General features: G+C 34.0%; 1 long non-coding RNA gene across 2 annotated transcripts in view; it reads left to right on the forward strand.

Annotated features, from left to right (window-relative positions):
- LOC131511371 (uncharacterized) overlaps positions 1 to 25,416 on the forward strand; it is a 96,457-nt gene that overhangs the window by 28,101 nt on the left and 42,940 nt on the right. Inside the window, exons 2-4 of one of the 2 annotated variants that reach the window (XR_009261491.1) lie at positions 8,535 to 8,607; positions 9,751 to 9,811; positions 17,823 to 17,923. This is a non-coding gene — a long non-coding RNA (uncharacterized LOC131511371). The remainder of the gene's footprint in view (positions 1 to 8,534; positions 8,608 to 9,750; positions 9,812 to 17,822; positions 17,924 to 25,416) is intronic. The other variant, XR_009261492.1, reaches the window with a different exon arrangement.

Here is a 25,416-nt window from a genome sequence, read left to right on the forward strand (position 1 = left end):
GCTGACCTCCCCTGGATCAAACCTTGGTTTATTGTCTGTACTCAGTTTTATGGTTTGCCTGTCTTATTTTCCTCCATGTTCATCTATTTTGTTTCTTAAATTCTACATAATATATGCTTTTTCTTTATCCATTCACCCATGCATGGACCGTTGGGTTGATTCCATATTTTGGCTCTTGTAAACAATGCTACAATAAATATAGATGCGCATATATCTTTCTGAATTAATGGTTTTTTTTATTCTTTGGGTAAGTATCCAGTAATGGAATTACTGGATTTAACTTTATGGAGAATCTCCATACTGTTTTAGATAGTGGCTGCATACATTTGCAATACCCCCAATTCTTGCTATTTCTTGATTTTAGCCATTCTGGCAGATGTGAAGTAATAGCTTATTGTGGTTTCCCTAAAACGCTGAGTGATGTTGAACATCTTTTCATGTGTCTGTTTCCCATCTGTATTTCTTTGGAAAAATGTCTGTTCATGTCTTCTGCCCATTTTTTAATTGCAGTATTTGCTAATATAGCAAATGTTTTTTATATACTTTGGAGACAAACCCCTTATTAGTTATGTCATTTTCAAATGTCTTCTCCAACTCAGTAGGTTATCTTTTTGTTTTGTTGTTTCCTATGCTGTGAAAAAGCTTGTACTTTTGATATAGTCCAAATAATTAATTTTGCTTTTGTTTTCTTTGCCTTAGGAGACATCCAGAAAAACGTTGCTATGGCCAATGTTACAGAAATTATTGCCTGTGCTCTCTTCTAGGGTTTTTATAGTTTCCCATCTCACATTTATGCCCTTAATCCATTTTAAGTTTATTTTTGTGTATGGTGTGAGAAGGTGGTCCAGTTTAGTTCTTTTTGCATGTAGTTGTCCACTTTTCCCTGAACCACTTGTTGAGAGACTATTTTCTCCATTGCATATTCTTATGCCCTTTGTCAGAGATTAACAAATTGTGAGTTTATTTTGGGGCTCTATATTCTGTTCCATTGATCTATGTGTCTATTTTTGTGTCACACTGTACTGTTTAGGTTATTATAGATTTGTAGTATATCATGAAATCTGGTACTGTGATACTTCTCATTTTCTTCTTCTTCTTCTTTTTTTTTTTTTTTTTTGATAGATACTGAATTAAATCTGTAGACTGCTTTGGGTAGTATGGATATTTTAACAATATCTGTTCTTCCAATCCATGAACATGGAAAGTCTTTCCATTTGTTTGTGCTGTGCTCAATTTCTTCCATCAGTGTTTTCAGAGTACAGGTCATTCACCTCCTTGGTTAAGTCTATTCCTACGTATTTTGTGATTTTTGGTGCCATGGTGAAAGGGAGTTTTTTTCTTAATTTCTCTTTTTGCTACTTCATAATTAGTGCACAGAAATTCAAGGGATTTCTGTATGCTGTGACCTTACTGAATTCAATAATTCGATCTTGTGGTTTTTTGGTGGAATCTTGAGTCTTTTATATATCAACAGAAAATAGTGAAAGTTTTACTCCCTTCTTATCAATTTGGATGACTTTCATTTCTATTTCTTGTATGACAGCTGTGGCTAAGACTTCCAGTACCATGTTGAATAAAAGCAGTGAAAGTAAACATCCTTATCTTTTTCTGATCTTTGAGGCACAGCTCTGTTTTTTTCCCCATTCAGTATGATGGGGAGTTTTTCATATATGGACTTTATTATGTTGAAGTATGTTTCCCCTAAATCTACTTTGTTGAGAGCTTTTTTTATCATGAATGGATATTGTATTTTGCCAAATGTCTTTTTTGTATCTAGTGCTATAATTATATGGTTTTTATTTTTTCCCTTAATGTGATGGATCACATTTTTGATTTGTAAATATTGAACCACCTCTGCATCCCTCGAATGAAACACAATTGATCATGGTGAAACATTTTTTAATGTATTGCTTTTTTTATATATTTTTTTACATTTATTTATTTATGAGAGATGGAGTGAGACAAAGTGAGAGTAGAGGTGGGGAAGAGAGAGAGGGAGACACAGAATCTGAAGCAGGCTCCAGGCTCTGAGCTGTCAGCACAGAGCCTGATGCAGGGCTTGAACCCACAAACCTGTGAGATCATGACCTGAGCTGAAGTCAGATGCTTAACCAACTGAGCCACCCAGGCACCCCATTTAATGTATTGTTTAATTAGTTTTGCAGATATTTTGTTGAGGATTTTAGCATTTATCTTCATCCAAGATATAGGCACATGTTTTTCTTCTTTGTAGTGTCTTCATCTGGTTTTGGCATCAAGGTAATGCTGGCCTCATTGAATGAATTTGGACCTTTCCTTCCTCTTCTGCTTTTTGGAATAGTTTGAGAAGAATAGGTAGTAACTTTTTTTTTTTTTTTTTTTTTTTTTACAAGTGTTGTAGAATTTACTGTGAAGCCATCTGGTCTTGGACTTCTGTTCATTGGGAGTTGTTTTTGTTTTTGTTTGTTTTTTTTTTTTTAAGTAGTCTTCACACCTGTGTAGAGCCCAATATGGGACTTCATCTCACAACCCTGAGTTTAAGACCTGAGCTAAGATCAAGTGTTGGAGATGTAACTGACTAAGCCACCTAGCCACCCCTGTTGGTAGTGTTTTTGATCACTGATTCAGTCTCCTTGATGTTAATCAGTCTGTGCAAATTTTCTGTTTCTTCCTGATTCAATTTGGGACATTATATTTCTCTAGGAATTTATCCATTTTTTCTAAAATATCCAATTAGTTGGCATGTAAGTTTTCATAATATTCTCCTGTAATCCTTTGTATTTGTAGTGTCGATTATTTCTCCTTCATTTATGACTTTATCTGACTCTTTTTTTTTTTTAATGAGTCTGGGGCTAATGACTCACCAATTTCCTTGCTCTTTCAAAGACCTAGCTCTTGATTTCATCGTGTTCAATTTTTTTTAAGTCTCTCTATCATTTACTTTAGTTCTACGCTGTATTATGTCCTTTCTACTGGTTTTAAGCTTTGTTCCTCTTTAGTGTAAACTTACATTGAGATTTCTCTTCATTCTTGTGTAGGCCTATATTGCTATACACTTCCCTCTTAGAATAGCTTTTGCACCATCGTATTATCCTTTTGGTTTGTCTCCATGTATTTCATTAAATTTACTCTTTATTAGTTGAGACATTCATTGTTTAGTAACATGTTATCTAACTTCTATGTGTTTGTGTCTTTCTAGATTTTTTTTGTGGTTGATTCCTAGTGTCATAGCATTGTGGTTGGAAAAGGTTCATCTGACTTCAGTCTTTTGAATTTGCAAAAACTTGTCTGTGGCCTAACAGGAGATCTATTCTCTAGAATATTCCATGTGCACTTGAAAAGAAAATGTATTTTATTCTGTTTGGATACAATGTTCTGAATATATCTTTTAGATCCATCTGGCCAAGGTGTCATTCAAAGCCACTGTTTCCTTGTTGATTTTCTGTTGGATGATCTATCCATTGATGTAAGTGGGGTATAATATAATACTATTATTTTATTACAATTGATTTCTTGTTTTATGTCTGTTATTAGCTCCTTTATGTATTTGGGTGTTTCATGTTGGATTGTTTCCCTTATGATTAGGTAGTATCCTTCTTTGCCTCTTGTTATGGTCTTTTAAAGTCTATTTTGTGCAATATAAGTATTGCACTCCAGCTATCTTTTTACTTCTATTTGCATGATAAATGCTTTTCCATCCTTCACTTTCAATCTGCATTTGTCTTTAGGTCTGAAATGAGGCAGCATATAAATGTATAAAATTGCTTTTTTATACAGTCACCTCATGTCTTTGGGCATTTAGTCTATTTAAATTCAAAGTAATTATTGATAAGCATGTGTTTATTGCCATTTTGTTACTTGTTTTATGATTGGTTTTATAGTGCTTTCTTCTTGCTCTATTCCTTTGTAATTGTATGTTGTTGTTGTTTAGTATAATGCTTGGATTCCTTTCTCTTTGTTTATTGTGTGACAGGTTTTTGGTGCATTGCTACCATTAGGTTCATATATAATATTTTATGTGTATAGCAATCTATATTAAGTTGATGGCCACTTAAGTTTGAACCCATTCTGAAGTACTAAATTTTTACTCCTTGCCCACATTTTATGTATATGCCACACTTTACATTCTTTTTTATTAATCTTTTGACTGATTTTTGTAAATATAAAACCATTATGTAGGCTAAAGTAGTAAAAGCAATTATAAGTGATTAATGTACTCTATTATATGTTTGCATTTATACGTGAATTTTTTTCATCTCATAATTTTCTTATTCCTACTTATGATCTTTTCACTCAGAGAATTTTCTTTGTTGTTTATTGTAAGGCTGGTGTAGTGGTCACAAATTCTTTTAACTTTTGTTGGGAAACTCTCTCTCCTACTCTGAATGATAGCCTTGCTGGAGAGAGTATTATTGGTTGCAGGTTTTTGGGGTTTTTTTTTGTTTTTTGTTTTTTTTTCCTTTCAGCACTTTGAATACATCGTGTCTCTCCTTTCTGGACTTAAAAGTTTCTGCTTGGGGCGCCTGGGTGGCGCAGTCGGTTAAGCGTCCGACTTCAGCCAGGTCACGATCTCGCGGTCTGTGAGTTCGAGCCCCGCATCAGGCTCTGGGCTGATGGCTCGGAGCCTGGAGCCTGTTTCCGATTCTGTGTCTCCCTCTCTCTCTGCCCCTCCCCCGTTCATGCTCTGTCTCTCTCTGTCCCAAAAATAAATAAAAAACGTTGAAAAAAAATTAAAAAAAAAAAAAAGTTTCTGCTGATATGTTGCTTATAAGAGATTCACTTTAGGCACAGAGACACATGCAGACTGAACATGAAAGAATGGAAAAATATTTACCTTGTAAATGGAAGCAAAAAGAAGGTTGGCATAGCAATACTTAGACTTTAAAACAAAGGTAATAATAAGAGACAAAGGATACTACATAATCATAAAGAGAACAATCCAAAAGGAGAATAATTGTACATATTTATGCACCTAACATGAAAGCACCTAAATACATGAAGCAACTGTTAACATAGAGGAAGAAACTGACAGTAAAGCAGTATTAGTCCAGGACTTTAAACCCCACTTAGATTATCCAGATGGTAATCATCAAGGAAACAGCAGATTTTAATGATGCATTAGACTAATGGATCTCTCAAATATATGCAGAACTTTCTTTCTCTCTAAAACCACTGGAATAGACATTCAAGTACACATGAAACATCTTCTAAGATAAAGTTTGAAATTATATAATGTATCTTTCCCACCCACAACTCTATGAAAATAGAAATTACAGGAATAAATATAGAAACACTAATACATGGAGGCTAAATAACATGACACTAAAAAATTAAGGGGTCTACCAAGTAATCAACAGCAAATCAAAAAACACATGGAAACAAATCAAAACACAAGGATACAAAATCTAAAATATAAGTTTGTAGCAATACAGACCTATGTCAAGAAAGAAGAAAAATCCTGAATAAACCTCCTAACATTATTCCTACAGGATCCAGAAAAAGAAAAAGCTTAAAGAAGTATAAGGAAGAAAATAATAAAAATAAATATCAATGAAACCAGACATTTGTTCTTTAAAAAAGATAAGATTTATAAACCTTTAGCCAGACTTACCAAAAAGAGAGAGAGGACTTAAATAAAGTAGGACAAATATAAAGATAATTTTATGAAAAACTATATGCAAACAAATTGGATGACCTAGAAGAAATGGATAAGTTTGTAGAAATCTATAACCTTCCAAAACTGACTCAGAAATAGAAAATTGAAACAAACTAATTAGTCGCAATGAAATGGAATCAGTAATTAGGAAATTCCAAATGGGGTCCCTGGGTGGCTCAGTTGGTTAAGCATCAAACTCTTGATATCAGCTCATGTCACGACATCACAGTTTGTGGGACTGAGCCCTGAGTCAGGACTCACTGACATTGCAGAGCCTGCTTAGTATTCTCTTTCTCACAAAAACAAGTATACATTTAAAAAATAATATTAAGAAACTCCTAACAATCAAAAGCCCAGGACTAGATGGCTTCACAGGTGAATTCTACCATTTAAAGAAGAATTAATACCTGGTGTACCTGTGTGGTTTAGTTGGTTAAGCAACAGGCTATTGATTTCAGCTCAGGTCATGATCTCATGGTTGTGAGACTGAGCCCTGCATCAGGCTCTGCCACTGCGTGTGGAGCCTGCTTAACATTCTCTCTCTCCCTCTGCCCCTCCCAGACTCACTGTCTCAAAAAACAAACAAACAGGAAAAGAGTACCTATTCTTATGAAACAATTCCAAATAATAGAGAGAAAAGAAAACTTCCTAATTCATGCTACAAGCCCAGCATTATCCTGAAACCAAAAATAGACAAAGATACTACAAAACAAGAAAACTACAGGCCAATTATATAATGGAGATAGATGCAAAAATCCTCAGCAAAATATTAGCAAACCTAATCCAATAATACATTAAAAAATTATTCACCATGATCAAGTGAAATTTATTCCACAGTTGCATGGGTGGTTGAATATTTACAAATCAATGTGATACAACACATTAATAACAAGAGAAATGATAAAAACCAAATAATCATCTCAATAGATGCAGAAAAAGAATTTGACAAAATACAACATCCATGGATAAAAACTATTAATGCAAAATCAGAGGAAACGTATCTCAACATACTAAATGCCATGTATGAAAAAAAAAACCAGCTTTTCCTCTTAGCGCTGAAAGCCCTAGCCACAGCAATTACAAGAAATAAAAGGCATCCAAAGTATTAAGGAAAAAGTAAAACTTCACCTTTTGCTGTTGGCATGATACAATATGTATAAAACCCTAAAAACTGCTCCAAAAAAACTAAACTAATAAATGAATTCAGTAAAGCTGCAAGATACATTAATATACAGAAATCTGTTGCTTTTCTGTACAGTAATAATAAAGTAGCAAAAAGAGAAGACAATAATCCCATTTATAATTGTACCAGAAAGAATAAAATGCCTAGGAGTAAACGTTTAAACCTTCAAAAACTAAATAGGCCACAAACTATGGTAAAGATATCCTAAACTCATGTATTGGAAGGACAAATATGGTTAAAGTGTCCATACTGTACAAAGCAATATACAGATTTAATATAATCCTTAAAGTTATGATACCACAAAAATCCTTGAATACCCGAAGTCATTTTGAGGAAGATGAACAAAGCTGGAGGTGTCCCAATCCCAGATTTTAAGATACACTACAAAGCCATAGTAATCATAACAGTGTGATACTATCACAAAAATAGGCACATATATCAATGGCACATAATAGCCAGAAATAAACCCAACATTTTATGGTCAATGTAATCTGTGACAAAAGAGGCAAAAAATACAATAGGGAACAGAATAGTCTCTTCAACAAATGGGCTAGGAAACCTGGACCACTCTCTCACACCATACATAAAAATAAACTCAACTTGGTATAAAGACCTAAATGTGAGACCTGAAACCATAAATCTCCTGGAAGAAAACAGGCAGTGATTTCTCTGACACAGCCATAGAAACATTTTTCTAGGTATGTCTCCTTAGGCAAAAAAACAAATGCAAAAATCAACCATTGAGACTGCACCAAGATAAAAAAAGTTTTGCACAGCAAAAAATGAAACAAAAAAAATTAACAAAGTGAAAATATAACTTACTGAATAGAAAAATATATTTGCAAACGATATTTCATATGGAGTTAATATCCAGAATATATGAAGAACTTAGGTGACACCAAAAATATTCAATTAAAAATGAATAGACATTTTTCCAAAGAACACATCCATATGGCCAATATACAAATGAAAAAATGTTAAACATCACTAATCATCAGGGAAATGCAAATCAAAATCACCATAATATGTAACCTCACACTCACCAGAATGGCTAGAATCAAAAACATAAGAAATAACAAACGTTGGTGGGAACGCAAATTGGTAGGTGCTGTGGAAAACAGTTCGGAGGTTCCACAAATTTAAAAATAGGATTAACATATAATCCAGTAATTCCATTATGGTATTTACCCAAGGAAAATAAAAACACTGATTTGAAAAGACATATGCACCCCCCATGTCTATTGCAGCTTTATTTACAATGGCCAAGATATGGAAGCAAGATATCTATCAACAGATATAGAAGATGTGGTATATACGGAATATTGAAATATTACTCAGCCCTACAAGGAGATCTTTCCATTTTCAACAAAATTAATGGACCTAGAGGAAACAATGCTAAGTGAAATATGCCAGAAAGACAGAAATTCCATATGATTTCACTCAAGTGTGGAATTTAAGAAACAAAAAAAAAAGAGAATAGACTTGGAAATACAAAGAACTGGTGGTTGCCAGAAAGGAGGTGTGTGTGTGTGAAATAGATAAAGGGATTAAGAGTACGTTTATGATAAACACTGAATAATGTGTAGTATTTTTAATAATTATACTTGAGTAAAAAATTTAAAATATTTACTTTTAGACTGCCAGACACTGTAGCAATAAATCAAATTGATTTTCTAATAGCTTACTTCATAATTTAATGTCATCTTTTATACACAGACACCACTCCTGCTCTCACCTTGTTGGTTGGCTGTTCTTTCAGGAATTCTCTGTTGTACTCTCCATTGCAGTGGTGAGTCATTTTTGTTTTAAAATATATACTGGAATTCTTTTAAAGCAATGATAACATTAATTGAATATTTATTATATATGCAGAAGTTCAGTGCCTTCATATGAGTCTTTAATCTTTAGCCTTAAAAAATAATGAAGGAAGAAGTATAGTTCATTATCCTTCAGAGGAAATGGAGATCAAGAGAAGCAGAGTTACTTAGCTAAACACATATGCCTAGTGATACACAAGGAGGGTCAATATGTGCCTGTGTAGCCTCCCTGTTTTTCATCCAGTCAATGTACCATATATTGATTGCCTGTTATGTGCCTCTCTTACTATTAAGCATCCAAGAGTCTAGACAAATGTGGTTCCTTTCCCTGTGGAATTGACAGTGGCCGAGTGATGACAATTTTACTAAAGAGTAGCAAGGAAAAGAGTACACTATTGAAATCTGCACTGTGGAGCAGGGACAAATCTTTTATTAAGTAGTATCTAATAAAAAGTTAAACTGTGATCTGAAAAGTCATTTATATTTAGCTAAGCAAACACTTATGAAAAACAGGAGTCACTGGACAATGCTTAAAAAATAAATTTTCAAAGTGAACCATGTTGAGTTTCATAAAATGAAACAAGGATAGTTGCCTGGGGCTCAGAGAAGCTGAAAGAAGAATTTTGTTTTGTTTCCTCTCTCTTTTCAAAGACTCTTTGTATACTTTGTGTTTATGGTATTTAAAAAAAAAGCTGAATATATGTCAGTATGTTTATTGAAAAACTGAGAAAATCATATTTAGCACGAATAAAAATAAAATACATCTCTGATAGCCAGAGATAACCACCGTTTGCTCTTTGATGTTTATCGTTTCTGATATCCTCTCTATGTAGGAATGTGCACATTTTTACAGAGAAAAAACACAGATTGCTGTGAAGACTTTTCATTAATGTGACATTTTTAATTCTTTTCCATATGCATAAATTTTCATCTGCAAAATAACACATGAATAGTATGGTACTATATAATAATGGACAGATAGATCACTATGCTACTGTACACAAACATCAGACTAAAGAGGTAATTTATTTAAAAATTATTTTGAAACATTTCTTAATAACATGCAAAAACTCTATTTTAATCCTTAACTTCTTTTTTTTTCATATACTCTACAGATCTCAACATGAATGACTATTTTGCCTAAATTTATACTCACAGACTTGGAGTAAGATGGAGGTATGAAATGAACATGAGCTTTCAAATGAGATTATTTGTAACATAAAAACAAATTGATCCCACTTAATAAATTACCAATAAGCTCTACTTGATGACTTCATTGGTATTATACAATATTTCAAGAGAAAAATTACAAACACACTTGCAACACAGATAAAGCGTTGATATGTAAGCAGCTTGTATAATGTGGGAAAATTTCCAACGCTCAATTGGAAAATCTGGTAAAATTCATGAGCAGAATAAAATTTTAAAACATACCTGATAATCTCACCCACACACCAGACAAAAAGAATCCTCAACTCTTCTGTAAAATTTCTCTTTATATTCCTGCTATATGACATCAAGCTCACTTCTGATGATGCTTTTTCTCTTGAAGCTCTCTTAAAAGGTATAAGACAGGTGCACCTGCAGGGGTCAGTAGGTTAAGCCTCTGGTTCTTTATTTGGGCCAGGTCCTGATCTCACAGTTTGTGAGTTCAAGCCTGCATCAGGCTTGATATATCATTCATGATATTACATACAACCCTCTTTTCTGTATGCATAGACTAGCATTTAAGGCTCATATCTCCAATCATGATGTAGATTCACTCTTACTTTCTCAGGGACAGTTTCACCAGTTCTCTTACTCTGTAAGCAACATGAGAGAACATCTTCGAAAATATGTTTTGTTTCCTGTCAAATCTCCAAAGCCTATAATGGTATAGTACTTCGAACCTAGTGAGTACTAATGAGTGAAGATAAAATGAAAGAGAATGATATATCATCTTTACCAGTCAAATTTAAGGTACTATTTTTTAAGTTTATTTATTTGAGAGAGAGAACTTGTGCATGCAAGTGGGGGAGGGGCAGAGAGAATTCCAAACAGGCTCTTCACTGTCAGCACAGAGCCTGATGCAGGGCTGGAACCCACAAACCATGAGATCATGACCCAAACTAAAGACGTGTAACCAATTGAGCCACCTAGGTACCTCATAAACTACTATTTAACCTGTCAGGCAGAATGAAGGGATTACTCACTGCCATGGTAGATAGGCATTTGAAATTAAATATTTTTCAAAAGCAGTCTGACAAAACAATCCTAGATTCACAGACTCAAAGCCTCAATATGGCAATCTTACTGTTTATGGCCTCCTTTAAGTAAGAAGGCAACTATTAATATATAACAGATTTGTTTATGAAATGTCAATTTGAGGGAAAAAAATTAAAAACAAAGCAAATATTTAGACCAAGTATGATGAGTCTACATGTTCATAAAATGTATGTGCTATTGCAGTCACAGGCATAAAGCACTTCTATTTACTTTGGAAAATGTTTGGTATTATGGCCACCTGAAATGCCACTCAAGGTGTGGCCCAATCTTTAACCTCTTCCTAGAGGATTACTCCTATAATCCTCACATGAGAGAATGAGCCAAGAAGTTTTGAATATTTTTTTTTATTACTAGCAGTCAAGTTCAATACACTAAATACATCTCTCAGCAACATTACCCCTCCCCAAAGTCATGTCTGATTGAAAATCTATGAGCCAGCCACCCAATACTAGGGTAGCCTAATGCCATCTCTTTGAGTGTAAGTGAGGGTAAGCAGGTGGTTTCTTGAGGAGATATGCAGGAAGTAAGGTCTGGTCTTAAAATTATTTCCCAATTAAAAAAGAATAGTTTATGTTTTTAATAATTACACTTATTTATGGCCATATATTAGACTGAAAAGTTTCTCAAATGGAGTTTTGCTTTTATACCTATGCATATATAATACATATAGTCACACAAAATGTAAGAATACAAGCCTCCAGAAAAAAAGATAATAAAGTCACTTACTTGTGAAATCAAAGCTTCAGTATCTGCTTGCTTCACCTGCTGAAGAAAATACTTGGGCTTATACTTTATGGTTAACAAGACTGAACACTTTTGAAACATACTTCTCTAGTCACCCAACCTGTAAATTAAATACATCAGCAATGCAATTATTGCACTGTGCTCTCTTCACAGGTATAAATCACATACAAAAGAATTGCAGAACTGAGAAACAAAACTATAATTTATGTTTTACTGTTAACACCTGAAACTCCACATGTAAACCAGTGTTCTGAAGTTGCAAATAGGTTCCATGCCAGCTATAATGAGGTAACTTCAGAACTAGAAAAGGAAATCAGACTAGAAAGCAGTGATATTTTATGGAACCATTCTCTTTCATAACTTGTTTTTTTCTGTGTTTTACATACCTTTAATAGAATAGTCACGCATTTTTTTTTTAAATAAAAATTTAGGAAAATAAAAACCACAGTATTAGTTGGTTCTAAAAACACCCACCAGAAAGTTATTATTAACAATATAATTATTTATATACAATATATAAATTGTATCTAATTGCACACATAGTATAATTATAGATGTACTATATGCTCAATGCAGAAAACACTTAAAGACAGACATTTTATAATTTTTTTTAACATTTAGTTATTTTTGAAACAGAGAGAGACAGAGCATGAATGGGGGAGGGTCAGAGAGAGAGGGAGACACAGAATCTGAAACAGGCTCCAGGCTCTGAGTCATCAGCACAGAGCCTGACACGGGGCTTGAACTCACGAACCGCGAGATCATGACCGAAGTCAGACGCTTAACCGACTGAGCCACCCAGGCACCCCAAGGACTTCAACATTTTAACAACTTTTCTCAATTCAGGGATTCTACTTTTCCTTAGGATTTACCTAAAGAATGTTTTGATTGTAGGTTAATATTTTCTTTTACTTCCTCTTTCTCATTAACCTTGCCAGATCCTTCCTTGATTTTTTCAGAGTAATCCTTCTATTATTGAATTTATTGAAATGAATTTATTTTCATTTTATTTAATAATTTCTATTTTTACAGCCCTTTATGGTTGCATTTTTTACATATTGATCTACTTAACACTATGATAATTTTGTTTTAATAATAAAAGTATTCACAGTTTTAAGGAAGTATTTTCAAGATAACCTGTGTTTGAATATTGATTTGTTTTTACTTATATTTCCAACACATTTAAACCATACTAGTTTTCTAAAACATGGTCTGAAAGTGGAACTTTGTATAATTAAAATAAATCAGGTTGCAAAGCATTTCCTAGACTTCAGATTTCAAATAGGATTCTCAGCTCTGGCTGCACAGAAGTACCCAGTGGGGAGAAAATATACCAGATAATAAGGCCCTTTATCTAGATTCTGTTTAAGTTTCTTGTAATATATAATCAGAATTGAGGACTATTTAATTTAGGGTTACAGATTGAAATAAGAATATAGACAATATGATTTGGGCAAGTACAGCCCCAAAGTATAAACAGTGTGTCACAATTTTTAATTTGCTTTCTGATCCATAATTTAAGAAATTATTTTCCTATTTCCCAATTTTATAAATTTTATAAATTTAAAACAAGAATATAAAATAATTCATGTACTTAAAAAATACAGAAAAACAACTTGTCCCTGGGTGTGGGCAAAATTTCCATCAAGTTAATTTTGCCACTCTTTAACTTTCAGGATTTTATTTTATGGTAAACCAAGTGTCCAAAACAGTCTTACCACTCTTTCTTACTCCAACTTATTATAGGATAAGTCTCTTCTTTGGTCTAGGAATAAGGAGAAAATCAGTGACCAACTGAAAAATCAACACTCATTTAATAGGGCAACTATTCTTTAACCTGGCTGGGCATAAAATTCAACTTTTAACAAAGATTCCCAGACTATATACCCAAGGTGCTGGATCAGTGGATCTGAGTTAAAGTCCTGCTTCTCTGTAATTTTTAAAGCCTTAACAGTGATTCCAATGTACATTCAAAATAGAGCCACAGTAGCAAACAAATAAAAGCATTTGTTTATCATAAGTCATTTAAATCAGGAGCCTCTAGTATAGTAAGTGGTCATTGGAGGCATGGCCAACTACTTTCTTTTTATAAAGTTTATAAATTTGCTCTATTTAAATTGATAAAACATACAATTTCATAATTTGCATATTATGATTCCCAAATAAGCTTTATATCCTTGCTATTTACTAAAATTTGCCAAAGACCATGATGAATTAGCATATTGAATGTCTCCTGATTTTCTAGTTGTTAATCATTTTGTTGCTATTAGTGCTATTTGGTTTTAGATTCTTTTTAGGTATCAAGTACTTCAGTTGAATGTTGAGAAGTGTTCTTTAATTGGCTAGTTTCCATTTATTATCCTCAGTAGCAACCTCTTCTTTCAGTGATTTCTTTAGCCTTAAGAATTATTTTTATATGAGTACTCAATATGTCAAATAAAATTTAACAGACCTGTTGATTAAAATGGGATAATAAAGTCCCCTCCTATTGTAGTATTGCATGTATGTTTTCCCCTTAGATCATTGAGATGAAAACCAATAATAAAACATTTGCCTTAAGTGACACATTAGGTCACATAGACTTGAAATACACATGGTTTATCCTAAAGTAAAAGAACACACATTCTTCTCAAGTGCACATGAAGTATTCTAAAGGACACATTGCATTTTAGACCACAAAACAAGTCTCAATAAATTTCAGAACACTGAAATCATAATGGTATGAAACTAGAAATCAATTACAAAAAGAAAATTGAAATACTGAATAGTATGTGGAGATTCAATAATATGCTACTGAATAATCATTGGGTCAAAGAAAAAAATGAAAAGAGAAATAAAAAAATACCTTGACAGAATGAAAATTAAAGTATAAGATACCAAAACTTATGCAGCAAAAGCAGTTCCAAGAGGGAAATTCATAGTGATAAATGCCTAAATCAAGGAACAAGATGATCAACAACCAAACTTTACACATTAGTTAACTAGAAAACACAAAGCCCAGTTAGTAGAAGAAAGAAAACAATAACAATTAGAGTGGAAATAAAATAAAGACTAAAAAGATTACAGAAAATAACAATGAAACTAGGAGCTGGTTCTTTGAAAAATTACCAAAATTTACCTACACTAAGAAAAACAAAGAGTACTCAAATAATTAAAATCAAGTGAAGGAGGAGATGTTAGAACTCACAAAACAAATATAAAACATAAGAGACTACTATGAATAATTATGTCCCGACAAATTGGATAACCTAGAAGAAATGGATAAATTCCTAGAAACACATAACCTGAATCTTGAAGAAATATAAAATGTGAACAGACTAATTACTAGTATGGAGATTGAATCAGAAGTCAAAATTCTTTCAACAAAACACCAAAACCAGACTGCTCTATGGTGATGAACGCTATCAAACATTTTTTTTTGTTTGTTTTAATGCCAATCCTCAAACTCTTGCAAGAAAGTAAAAGAGGAGGGATTACATTCAAACTCCTTTTACATGGCCAACTATACCCTGATCCCAAAATGAGAAAAAGAGTACATGAGAAAGAAAATTACAAGCCAATATCCCAGTGAACATAGATACAAAAATATTCAACAAAATATTAGCAAACACTATCATCAAGATCGTAAAGATCATACACCATCATCAAGTGGGATTGGTTACAGAGGGGCAAGGATGGATCAACATATGCACATCAATCAGTGTGAGACACCACATTGACAAAACAAAGGATAAAAATCATCCAATTATTTCAAAAACAGAAAATGCATTTGTCAGAATTTAATATCAATTCATGATAAAAACTCTCAACAAAGTGAGTACAGAGGAAATGTATTTCATCATAATAAAGACTATATATTACAAGCCCATAGCTAACATCATAGCAAAAAGCTGAAACTTTTCCTTTAAGCCTGGGACTAAGACAAGGATGCCTACTCTTGGCACTTTTATTCAACATAATATTGCAAGTCCTCTAGCTGCAGAAATCAGACAAGAAAAAAGGGAAAAGACATCCAAATTAGTAAAACAAATAAACAAAACATTTGCAGATGGCATAATTTTATGTCTAAAAAATTTAAACTGCACCAAAAACTAAATTAAAAAAATTAAACTCCATGGTGAATGTGGGGCTTGAACTCACAACCTTGAGATCAAGTCACAGGTTCTACTGATTGAACCAGCCAGGCACCCCCCCCCCCAAAAAAAATTCTTATAATAAACTAATTTGGTAAAGTTTCAGGAAACAAAATCAGTACTCAAAAGTCTGTTACAATTTCATACACTAACAACTATTTGAAAAATTAAGAAAATGGGGGCGCCTGGGTGGCGCAGTCGGTTAAGCGTCCGACTTCAGCCAGGTCACGATCTCGCGGTCCGTGAGTTCGAGCCCCGCGTCAGGCTCTGGGCTGATGGCTCGGAGCCTGGAGCCTGTTTCCGATTCTGTGTCTCCCTCTCTCTCTGCCCCTCCCCCGTTCATGCTGTGTCTCTCTCTGTCCAAAAATAAATAAAAAAAGTTGAAAAAAAAAAAAGAAAAATTAAGAAAATGTTCCCATTTACAATTGCATCAAAAAGAATACCTAGAAAAAGGATACAAAGATACTGATTTAAAGGTATACATGCACCTTGAATTTTAGAGCAGTATTAACAATAGTCAAATTATGGAAAGAGCTTAAATATCGACTGATGAATGGATAAAGAAGACGTGGTTTATATCTGCAAAGGAATACTACTCAGCCATCATAAAGAATGAAATCATGCCATTTGCAGTGATGTGGATGAAACTAGAGTATATTATGCTAAGCAAAATAAGTCAGAGAAAGACAAATACCATATGGTTTCACTTATGGGGAATTTAAGAAAGAAAAAAAAACATATGAACATAGGGGAAGGGAGGTAAAAAAAGAGGAAGACAAATCATAAGAGACTCCCAATGATAGAGAACAAACAGGGTTGACGTAGGGAGATTGGTGAGGGGTGGGCTAATTGGATGATGGGTATTAAAGAAGGTACTTGTGATGAGCACTGGGTGTTATATCTGACGAAAAAGTCACTAAATTCTCCTTAACCAAATATGACTCTATAACTCACTATAATTTAAATAAACACTTGAAACAAAAAAACACAGCTAAAATAAAGGATTATAACAGTCTATGGGCAATTGTACACCAACAAATTGGACAATATAGAAGAAATGGATAAATTCCTAGAAACATACAACCTACCAAGACTGAATCATGAAGAAACAGAAAATCTAAATGGACCTGTTAATATTAAGGAGATTGAACAAGAAATCAAAGCCCTCACAACAAACTAAAGTCCAAGATGAACAGCTTCACTGGTGAATTCTACCATACGTTCAAAAAATTAATACCAGTCCTTTTCTCACTCTTCCAAAAACAGAAGAAAACAGGCTTCCAATTTCATTTTAGAAGGCTAGCATTACTGAAACCAAAACTACATGAGTATGCCATGAGAAAAGAAAATGACAAATATCCCTAACAAACATAAATACAAAAATCCTCAACAAAACATTGCCTAAACAAAGTCAACAATACATTAAAAGGTTTATACACCATGATCAAGTGTGATTTATTCCAGGGATGCAAGGATGATTTGATATCTAAAATCAATGTTATATACCGCACTAACAAAGATTAGCAATCATATGATCATCTCACTAGATTCAGAAAAAGCATTTGACAAAACTCAACATAATTTATAATAAAAAGTCTCAAAGAGGATATAGAAGCAGCATAATAAAGGCCATGTATAACAGCCCACAGCTAACATTATACTCAATGGTAAAAACCTGAAAACTTTTCCTTTAAGATCAAGAACAAGATAAAAATTCCCTCTAATCACTTTTATTCAACATAATATTGGAAGTCCTGGCTAGAAAAATTAGGCAAGAAAAAAAATTATTAAAACACATCCAAATAAGAAAGGAAGAAGCAAAACCGTCACATTTTGCAGATGGCATGATTTTACATATAGAAAACCCTAAACACTCCAACATTTCTGAATTCATTTATTCTGAATTCTCTTATTCTAAAAGTTGAAAGATAAAATCAATATACAAAAATTTGTTAGTTTTATACACTAATAATGATCAGAAAGAGAAATTAAGGGGAGTTGGTGTAAGTTGTGGTGTAAGATCTTGAACTCGTTCTCTTCCCCAGATACAACAAACATATAACTACATATGGAATAATTTCCACTAAGGCCAAAAAGTTGGATAAACAGAGCCTCTCCAAAAGACAAAAGGACAACACTAAAACAGGTAAGAGAGACAGACATACCGTGTTGCTGAAAATCCACATAGATCCACATATCAGGAGGGATCTCAGAAGTATGGAACTTTTTCCTGAGGAGTGAGGGGTTTATCCTCCATACCAGGTACCCTAACCTTTAGATCCTGCTTGAAAGATGATTCCCCTAAACGCTAGTCTTTGAAAACCAACAGGAATATCCAAGATAACCATAAATCTATATGGAATAAAGAAATACCTCTTAAAGAGCCCTTGTGCATATTTGCTCACCTCAGGACTCTGTGTAAAACCACTAATTTGAAAAGCACCCAGGCCACATGTGAAAGAGAACAACTTACTAATCTTAAAAAAACTAAGGAAGAGGAAGAAAGCAGGGATGGAGACACTGATTGGTCTCCTATTTGTGACTTCATTCTACCCTGTGAAGGCCAATGTTCACCATTTAGGAACTATTCCTTTAAACTGCTAGGGTTGGAATATGCACCCAGCTAAGAACCCCACCCATCCCCACGGCACAACCAGATGTTGTAGCCAGGATTGAACAGAACTGCCAATTCCTGCTCATTTCAGTCTGGATGAGCATCAGAACCACTGACTTCTATGCTCTACTGTAGCTACATGCTACAGTCAGCCCAATTGAGAGCCCCCCCCCATAAGTTTGCTGCATTGCAGCCACACATGGCAGTTGAGCTACGCACCAGACCTGCTTACACCCATGTCTCAGCACAAATGCATTGCAGCCAGAGAGGGCATCAGCCCCACCCGCACCTATACCTCAGATGCAGCCCAAGCAAAGCAAGTAGGCTTTGAGAGCCTGGCTCTGGTTGTTAAAGGTTATTGTGCTACTGGGCTCCATTTTGCATCTCCTATAGAAGACTGTCCCTTCAAGAATAGGATAGGTAGTTGATTTGCTAATACATAAGAACACACACACAGAGACAAAATGGGGAGACAGTAATATGTTCCAAATTACAGAATAATGCAACACATCACAAAAAAGACATTAATGAGATGAGGATCAGCAATCTACCTGATGAATTCAAAATAACAGTAATAAAGTTGCTCACTCATAGGTATGGAAGATCGTGGAGTAGAAGGATCCCTAGCTTAACTCCCACAGACACATCAAATCATATAATGCCTTTCACTCTGAAAATAACAGAAAATTAGCAGACTATGGATACTTAAAAAAAATCAAGAGGTATAGGAGGGCCAGGGATGTGGTTTAGACTGAACTTCTGGCATGGTGACCCACAAGTGAGAATGTTCACGGGTAAAAAGATACACCCTGAGGACCAAGGGGATCAGACCCCACATTGGGCACCCCGGCAGTAGGTACCTGTACTGGGAAGATGCGCTCTTAATGACTTGCTTTGAAAAACAGAAGGACTTAACTGCAGGAGAGCTGGAGGGCTTTAGGAAACCAAGACTTTATTCTTAAAGGGCCAGACTACTATACCACTTGGTCAGAGACCCTGCACAGTGGCAGCAGTTTGCAAAACATCTGGGTTATGGCTAGAGAAAATTTGTTGACTGAATTGAGGACATGTGCCTATGGGAAGTGATCTGCAAGAGCTTTCTCCAAGAACAAAACAAAATGTCAGAAAAACAACTAAACAAATTAAAAAAACAATCTATCTGTTAAAGAGCTAAAAGTAATTATCATAAAGATATTCACTGGACTTGAAAGAAGAGGGGATGTTGGAAGTCCTAGTCTCAGCAATCAGACAACAAAAAGAAATAAAAGGCATCCAAATCAGCAAGGAAGAAGTCAAACTTTCACTCTTGGCAGATGACATGATACTCTATGCGGAAAACCTGAAAGACTCCACCAAAAAAAAAACAAAAAACTGCTAGAACTGATCCATGAATTCAGCAAAGTTGCAGTACATAAAATCAATGTACAGAAATTGGTTACACTTCTATACACCAATAATGAAGCAGCAGAAAGAGATATCAAGGGATTGATCCCATTTGCAATTATACTAAAAACTGTAAAATTCCTAGGAATAAACCTAATGAAAGAGGCAAAAGATCTGTATGCTGAAAAGTATAAAAATCTTATGAAAAAAATTGAAGAAGATGCAAAGAAACAGAAAAACAGTCCATGCTCACACATTGGAAGAACAAATATTGTTACAATGCTAATACTACCCAAAGCAATCTACACATTCAATGCAATCCCTATCAAAATAACACTGGCATTTTCCACAGAGCTAGAACAAAAAAAAATCTTAAAATTTGTATGGAACCACAAAAGACCCTGAATAGTCAAAGCAATTCTGAAAAAGAAAACCAAAGCTGGAGGCATCACAATTCTAGACTTCAAGCTGTAATCATCAACCCAGAAATGGACTCACAGATATATGGCTAATTCATCTTCAATAAAGCAGGAAAGAGTATTTAATGGAAAAAAGACAGTCTTTTCAGTAAATTATGTTGGGAAAATTGGACAGCAACATGCAGAAGAATGAAACTTAACCACTTTCTTTCATCATATACAAAAATTTACTCAAGATGGATGAAAGACCAAAATGTAAGACAGGAAACCATCACAGAGAAAATAGGCAGCAACCTGACATTGGCTGCAGCAACTTCTTACTAGATATGTCTCCAGAGGCAAGGGAAACTAAAGCAAAAGTTAACTCTTGGGGCCACATCAAGATAAAAAAAAACTTCTGCACAGTTAAGGAAACAAGCAATAAAACAAAAAGACAACTGAAGAATGGGAGAAGATATTTTCAAATGACATATCGGATAAAGGACTAGTATCCAAAATCTATAAAGAATTTATCAAACTCTACACCCAAGAAATAAATAATCCAGTGAATAAATGAGCAAAAGACATGAACAGACACTTTTCCAAAGACAATATCTAGATGGGGGCACCTGGGTGGCTCAGTCGGTTAGGCATTTGACTTCGGCTCTGGTCATGGTCTTATGGTTTGTGGGTTTGAGCCTTGCATGGCTCTGTGCTGACAGCTCAGAGCCTAGAGCCTGCTTTGGATTCTATGTCTCCGTCTCTCTCTCTCTCTGCCCCTCTCCCATTCATGCTCTCTCAAAAATAAAACGTTAAAAAAGTTTAAAAAAAAAAGATATTTAGATGGCTACCAGACACATGCAACGATGCTCAATATCATTCATCATCAGAGAAATACAAATCCATATCACAATGAGATACCACCTCACACCTGTCAGAATGGCTAAAATTAACAACTTAGGAAACAACAAATATTGGCAAGGATGCAGAAAAAGGAGAACACTTTTGCACTGCTGGTGGGAATTCAAACTGGTACAGCCACTCTGGAAAACAGTATGCAGGTTCCTCAAAAAAAATAAAAATAGAACTACCCTATGACCCAGCAATTGAACTACTAGGTATTTATCCAAAGGATACAAAAATGCTGATTTAAAGTAGATGCACCCCAATGTTTATAGCAACACTATCAACAATAGCCAAATTATGGAAAGAACCTAAATGTCCACTGACTGATGAATACACACACACACACACACACACACACACACACACACAGTGGAATATTACTCAGCAATCAAAATAATAAAATCTTGCCATTTGCAACAACGTGGATGGAACTAGAATGTATTATGCTGAGTGAAATAAGTCATCAGGCAGAGATTGATAAATATCATATGATTCCTCTCATATATGGAATTTAAGAAACAAAACAGATGAATATAGAGGAAGGAAAGGAAAAATAATATAAAAAGAGAGGAGGAGACAAACCATATGAGACTCAAATACAGAGAACAAACTGAGGGTTGCTGGAGGGATGTTGCGTGGGGAATGGGCTAAATGGGTGATGGGCATTAAGGAGAGCACTTGCTGGGATGAGTACTGGGTGTTATATGTAAGTGATGAATCACTAAATTCTCCTGAAACCATTTTTTACATTATATGTTAACTAACTTGGATTTAAATAAAATTTTAAAAAAGAAGAATGGATGTACTCAAGTGACAAATTTAACAAGAAAATAGAAAATGTAAAAATCTCTCAGAGCTAAAAATACAATAAGTAAAATAAAAAAAAAAGTAGAGTAGAGGGAATAAACAGAAAAGAAAACAGAAAACAGAGAAAGAAACAGTTTAACAGACTTCTTGGCCATGATCAAGTGTATTAACATTTACATTATGGGAAAGTGCCAAAAAGAGAAGAGAGAAAGAGGCAGAAAACTTATTTGAAGAAATAATAGCTGAAAACATCCCAAACCTGGGGAAGGAAAGAGATATCCAGGTCTTGGAGTCACAGAGAATACCAAATAAGATGAATAGAAGGACGTCTACAACAAGACACATAGTAATTAAAATGTGAAAAAATTAAAGATGAAGAGAATCTTAAAAACCAGAGAAAAAACACATTTACACAGAAAATAAATCCTTAAGTCTAGCAGTTGATTTTTAGCAGAAACTATGCAAGTCAGAAGGGAGTAGGGGCGCCTGGGTGGCGCAGTCGGTTAAGCGTCCGACTTCAGCCAGGTCACGATCTCGCGGTCCGTGAGTTCGAGCCCCGCATCAGGCTCTGGGCTGATGGCTCGGAGCCTGGAGCCTGTTTCCGATTCTGTGTCTCCCTCTCTCTCTGCCCCTCCCCCGTTCATGCTCTGTCTCTCTCTGTCCCAAAAATAAATAAAAAATGTTAAAAAAAAAAAAAAAAAAGAAGGGAGTAGCATGATAATATTGAAAGTGCTGAGAGGAAAAAATCACCAATCAAGAATAGTTATACTACAAGGTTACCATTCAGAAATGAAGGTGAGTGAAATAGTTTCCCAAACAAAAGTTAAGGGAATTAATCATACTAAACTTCCTTACAAGAAATATTAAAAGAATGTCTTTAAGTGGAAAGGTTTGTAAAGAAAGCAATTATAAAAGGAAAAAAATACACTGGGAAAAGTAAACACATAGTAAATGTAGTATCTCAATCACTAATATGAATATTGAAAGACAAGAGTAGTAAACTCAATTAAACCTATAAAAGCCACTTAAGAGACTTACAAATTAAAATGATGTAAAATACGAAATCATATACATAAGACATAGAGGAATGTAAAAATGTAGAATTTTTGCAATGTGTTTGAACTTAAGTAATCATTGACTTAACATAGACTCCTAAATACATAGAATATTACATATTTACTTCCTGATAACCACAACAGTAACCTATAATATGTACAAAAGGTAAAGGAATCTAATAAAATCGTTAAATCACAAGGGAATAGAACAAAAAAGAACTACAAAAATCAAGAATATGAAAATTAACAAAATGGCAATAAGCACATACCTACATACCTAGCAATAATTATTATAAATGTAAATTAACTAAATCAGAAGTTATACGGTGACTGAATGGATACAAAAAAGACCCATCTACATGCTGCCTATAAGAGCTCCACATCAGACTCAAAGACACATAGACTGAAAATGAAGGGATGGCAAAAGATATTCCATGTAAATGGAAGCAAAAATAAAAGTGCAGTAGTAATACTTATATCAGAAAAACTAGACTTTAAAACCAAGACTATAACAAGTGACAGAGAAGGACATAACATAATGATTAAGAGATCAATCCAAAAAGTGTATATAACAATTTTAAATATCTAGCACCAAACATAATAGCATTTAAATATATAAAATATATAATATATATATGTATTAACAGACCTAAAGGAAGAAACTGACAGTAATACAATGATAGTAAAGGACTTTATCACTGCACTTACATCAATAGATTATCTAGACAGAAAATCAATAAGGAAACAAAGACTTTTAATAGCATATTAGACCAGATGGATTTAACAGATAAACATTCCATCCAAAAACAGCAGCAAATATTCCTTTCAAATGCTATTGGAACATTCTCCAAGAAAATTCACATGTTAAGACACAAGTCTCAATAAATTTAAGATGACCAATCATATCAAGCAATTTTCCTGACCACAATGGTATGAAATGGGAAATCAATCATAAGAAAATATGGAAAGAACACCAATAAATGGAGGCTAAACAACATTCTACTAAACAATAAATGAGTCACCCAAGAAATCAAAGATAAAATTCAAACAAACAAACAGAGAGAGCTACAGGAGTGTCTCTGTTGGTTGAGCAGACTTCGATTCAGGTCATGATCTCACAGTTCATGGGTTCAAGCTTCATGTCAGGCTTTGTGCTGACAGAGTGGAGCCTGTTCAGAATTGTCTGTCTCTGTCTCTCTCTGCCCCTCCCCCCACTTGCATGCACTCTCTCTCAAAAAGAAACATTAAAAAAATTAAAAATTAAAAAAAAACATGGAGACAAACTAAAATGAAAAAATAAGGATTCAACAACTTTGGGATGCAGCAAAAGCAATTCTGAGAGGGAAGTTTAAAGCAATACAAACTTAACTGCAAGAAAGAAGAAAAGTCTCAATCTACTCTTACACCCAAAGGAACATAAAAAAGAAGAAGAAATCCCAAATTTAATGGAATGAAGAAAATAAAAATAACATTAGAGTGGAAATAAATAAAATATAAACCAAAAAAATAGGAAAAACAATCAATAAAACTAAGAACCAGGTCTTTAAAAAGATAATCAAAATTTATAAACTTTTAGCAAGACTCATCAAAAGAGAGAGGGAGAGAGGACTCATATATATGAAATCGGAAATGAAAGAGAAGTTACAAAGAACACCACAGGAATACAAAGGATTTTAAGAGACTAATATAAAAATTATATACCAACAAATTAACCTAGAAGAAATGGATTAATTCTTGGAAACATACTATTCATCCAATAATGAATTAGGAAGAAATAGAAAATCTGACCACAATGATTACTAGTAGTGAAACTGAACTGGTAACAAAAAGTTCCCAACAAACCAAAATCCAGGACCAGATGGCTTCACAGGTAAATTCTACAAAAAAATTTAAAGACGAGTTAATACCTATACTTTTCACATTATTCAAAAAAAAAATAGAAAAGGAAGGAATGCTTCCAAATATATTCTATGAGGCCAGCATTTTTCTGATACCAAAACCAAACAATACAAAAACAAAGACCCGATATCAGAGATGAACATAGATGCAAAAGTCCTCAATATATTAGCAAACTGAATTGAACAATACATTAAAAGGATAATTCACCACAAACAAGTAGGGTTTAATACAAGGGGTTAAAAATCATACAACACCAAAAAACAAAAACAAATTATTATGCTAAATGTAATAAGTCAAACAGAAAAATACTGTATGATCTCACTTATATGTGAAATCTAAAAAAGAAGCAAAACAAACAAACAACCCAAAAACTGAGATCAAAAAAACAGATTGGTGGTTGCCAGAGGTGGGGGTTTAGGAATGAGGAAAAATGGGTGATGGGGTCAAAAGTTACATATGTCTGGTTATAAAATAAATGAGTCATGAGGACGTAATGTATAGCAAGGTGATTACAGTTAATACTGTACTGCATATTTAAAAATTGCTAGAAGAATAGCTCTTAAAGTTATAAGAAAAA

The sequence above is a fragment of the Neofelis nebulosa genome, chromosome 5 (assembly GCF_028018385.1).
Source record: "Neofelis nebulosa isolate mNeoNeb1 chromosome 5, mNeoNeb1.pri, whole genome shotgun sequence".
Taxonomy (NCBI): Eukaryota; Metazoa; Chordata; class Mammalia; order Carnivora; family Felidae; genus Neofelis; species Neofelis nebulosa.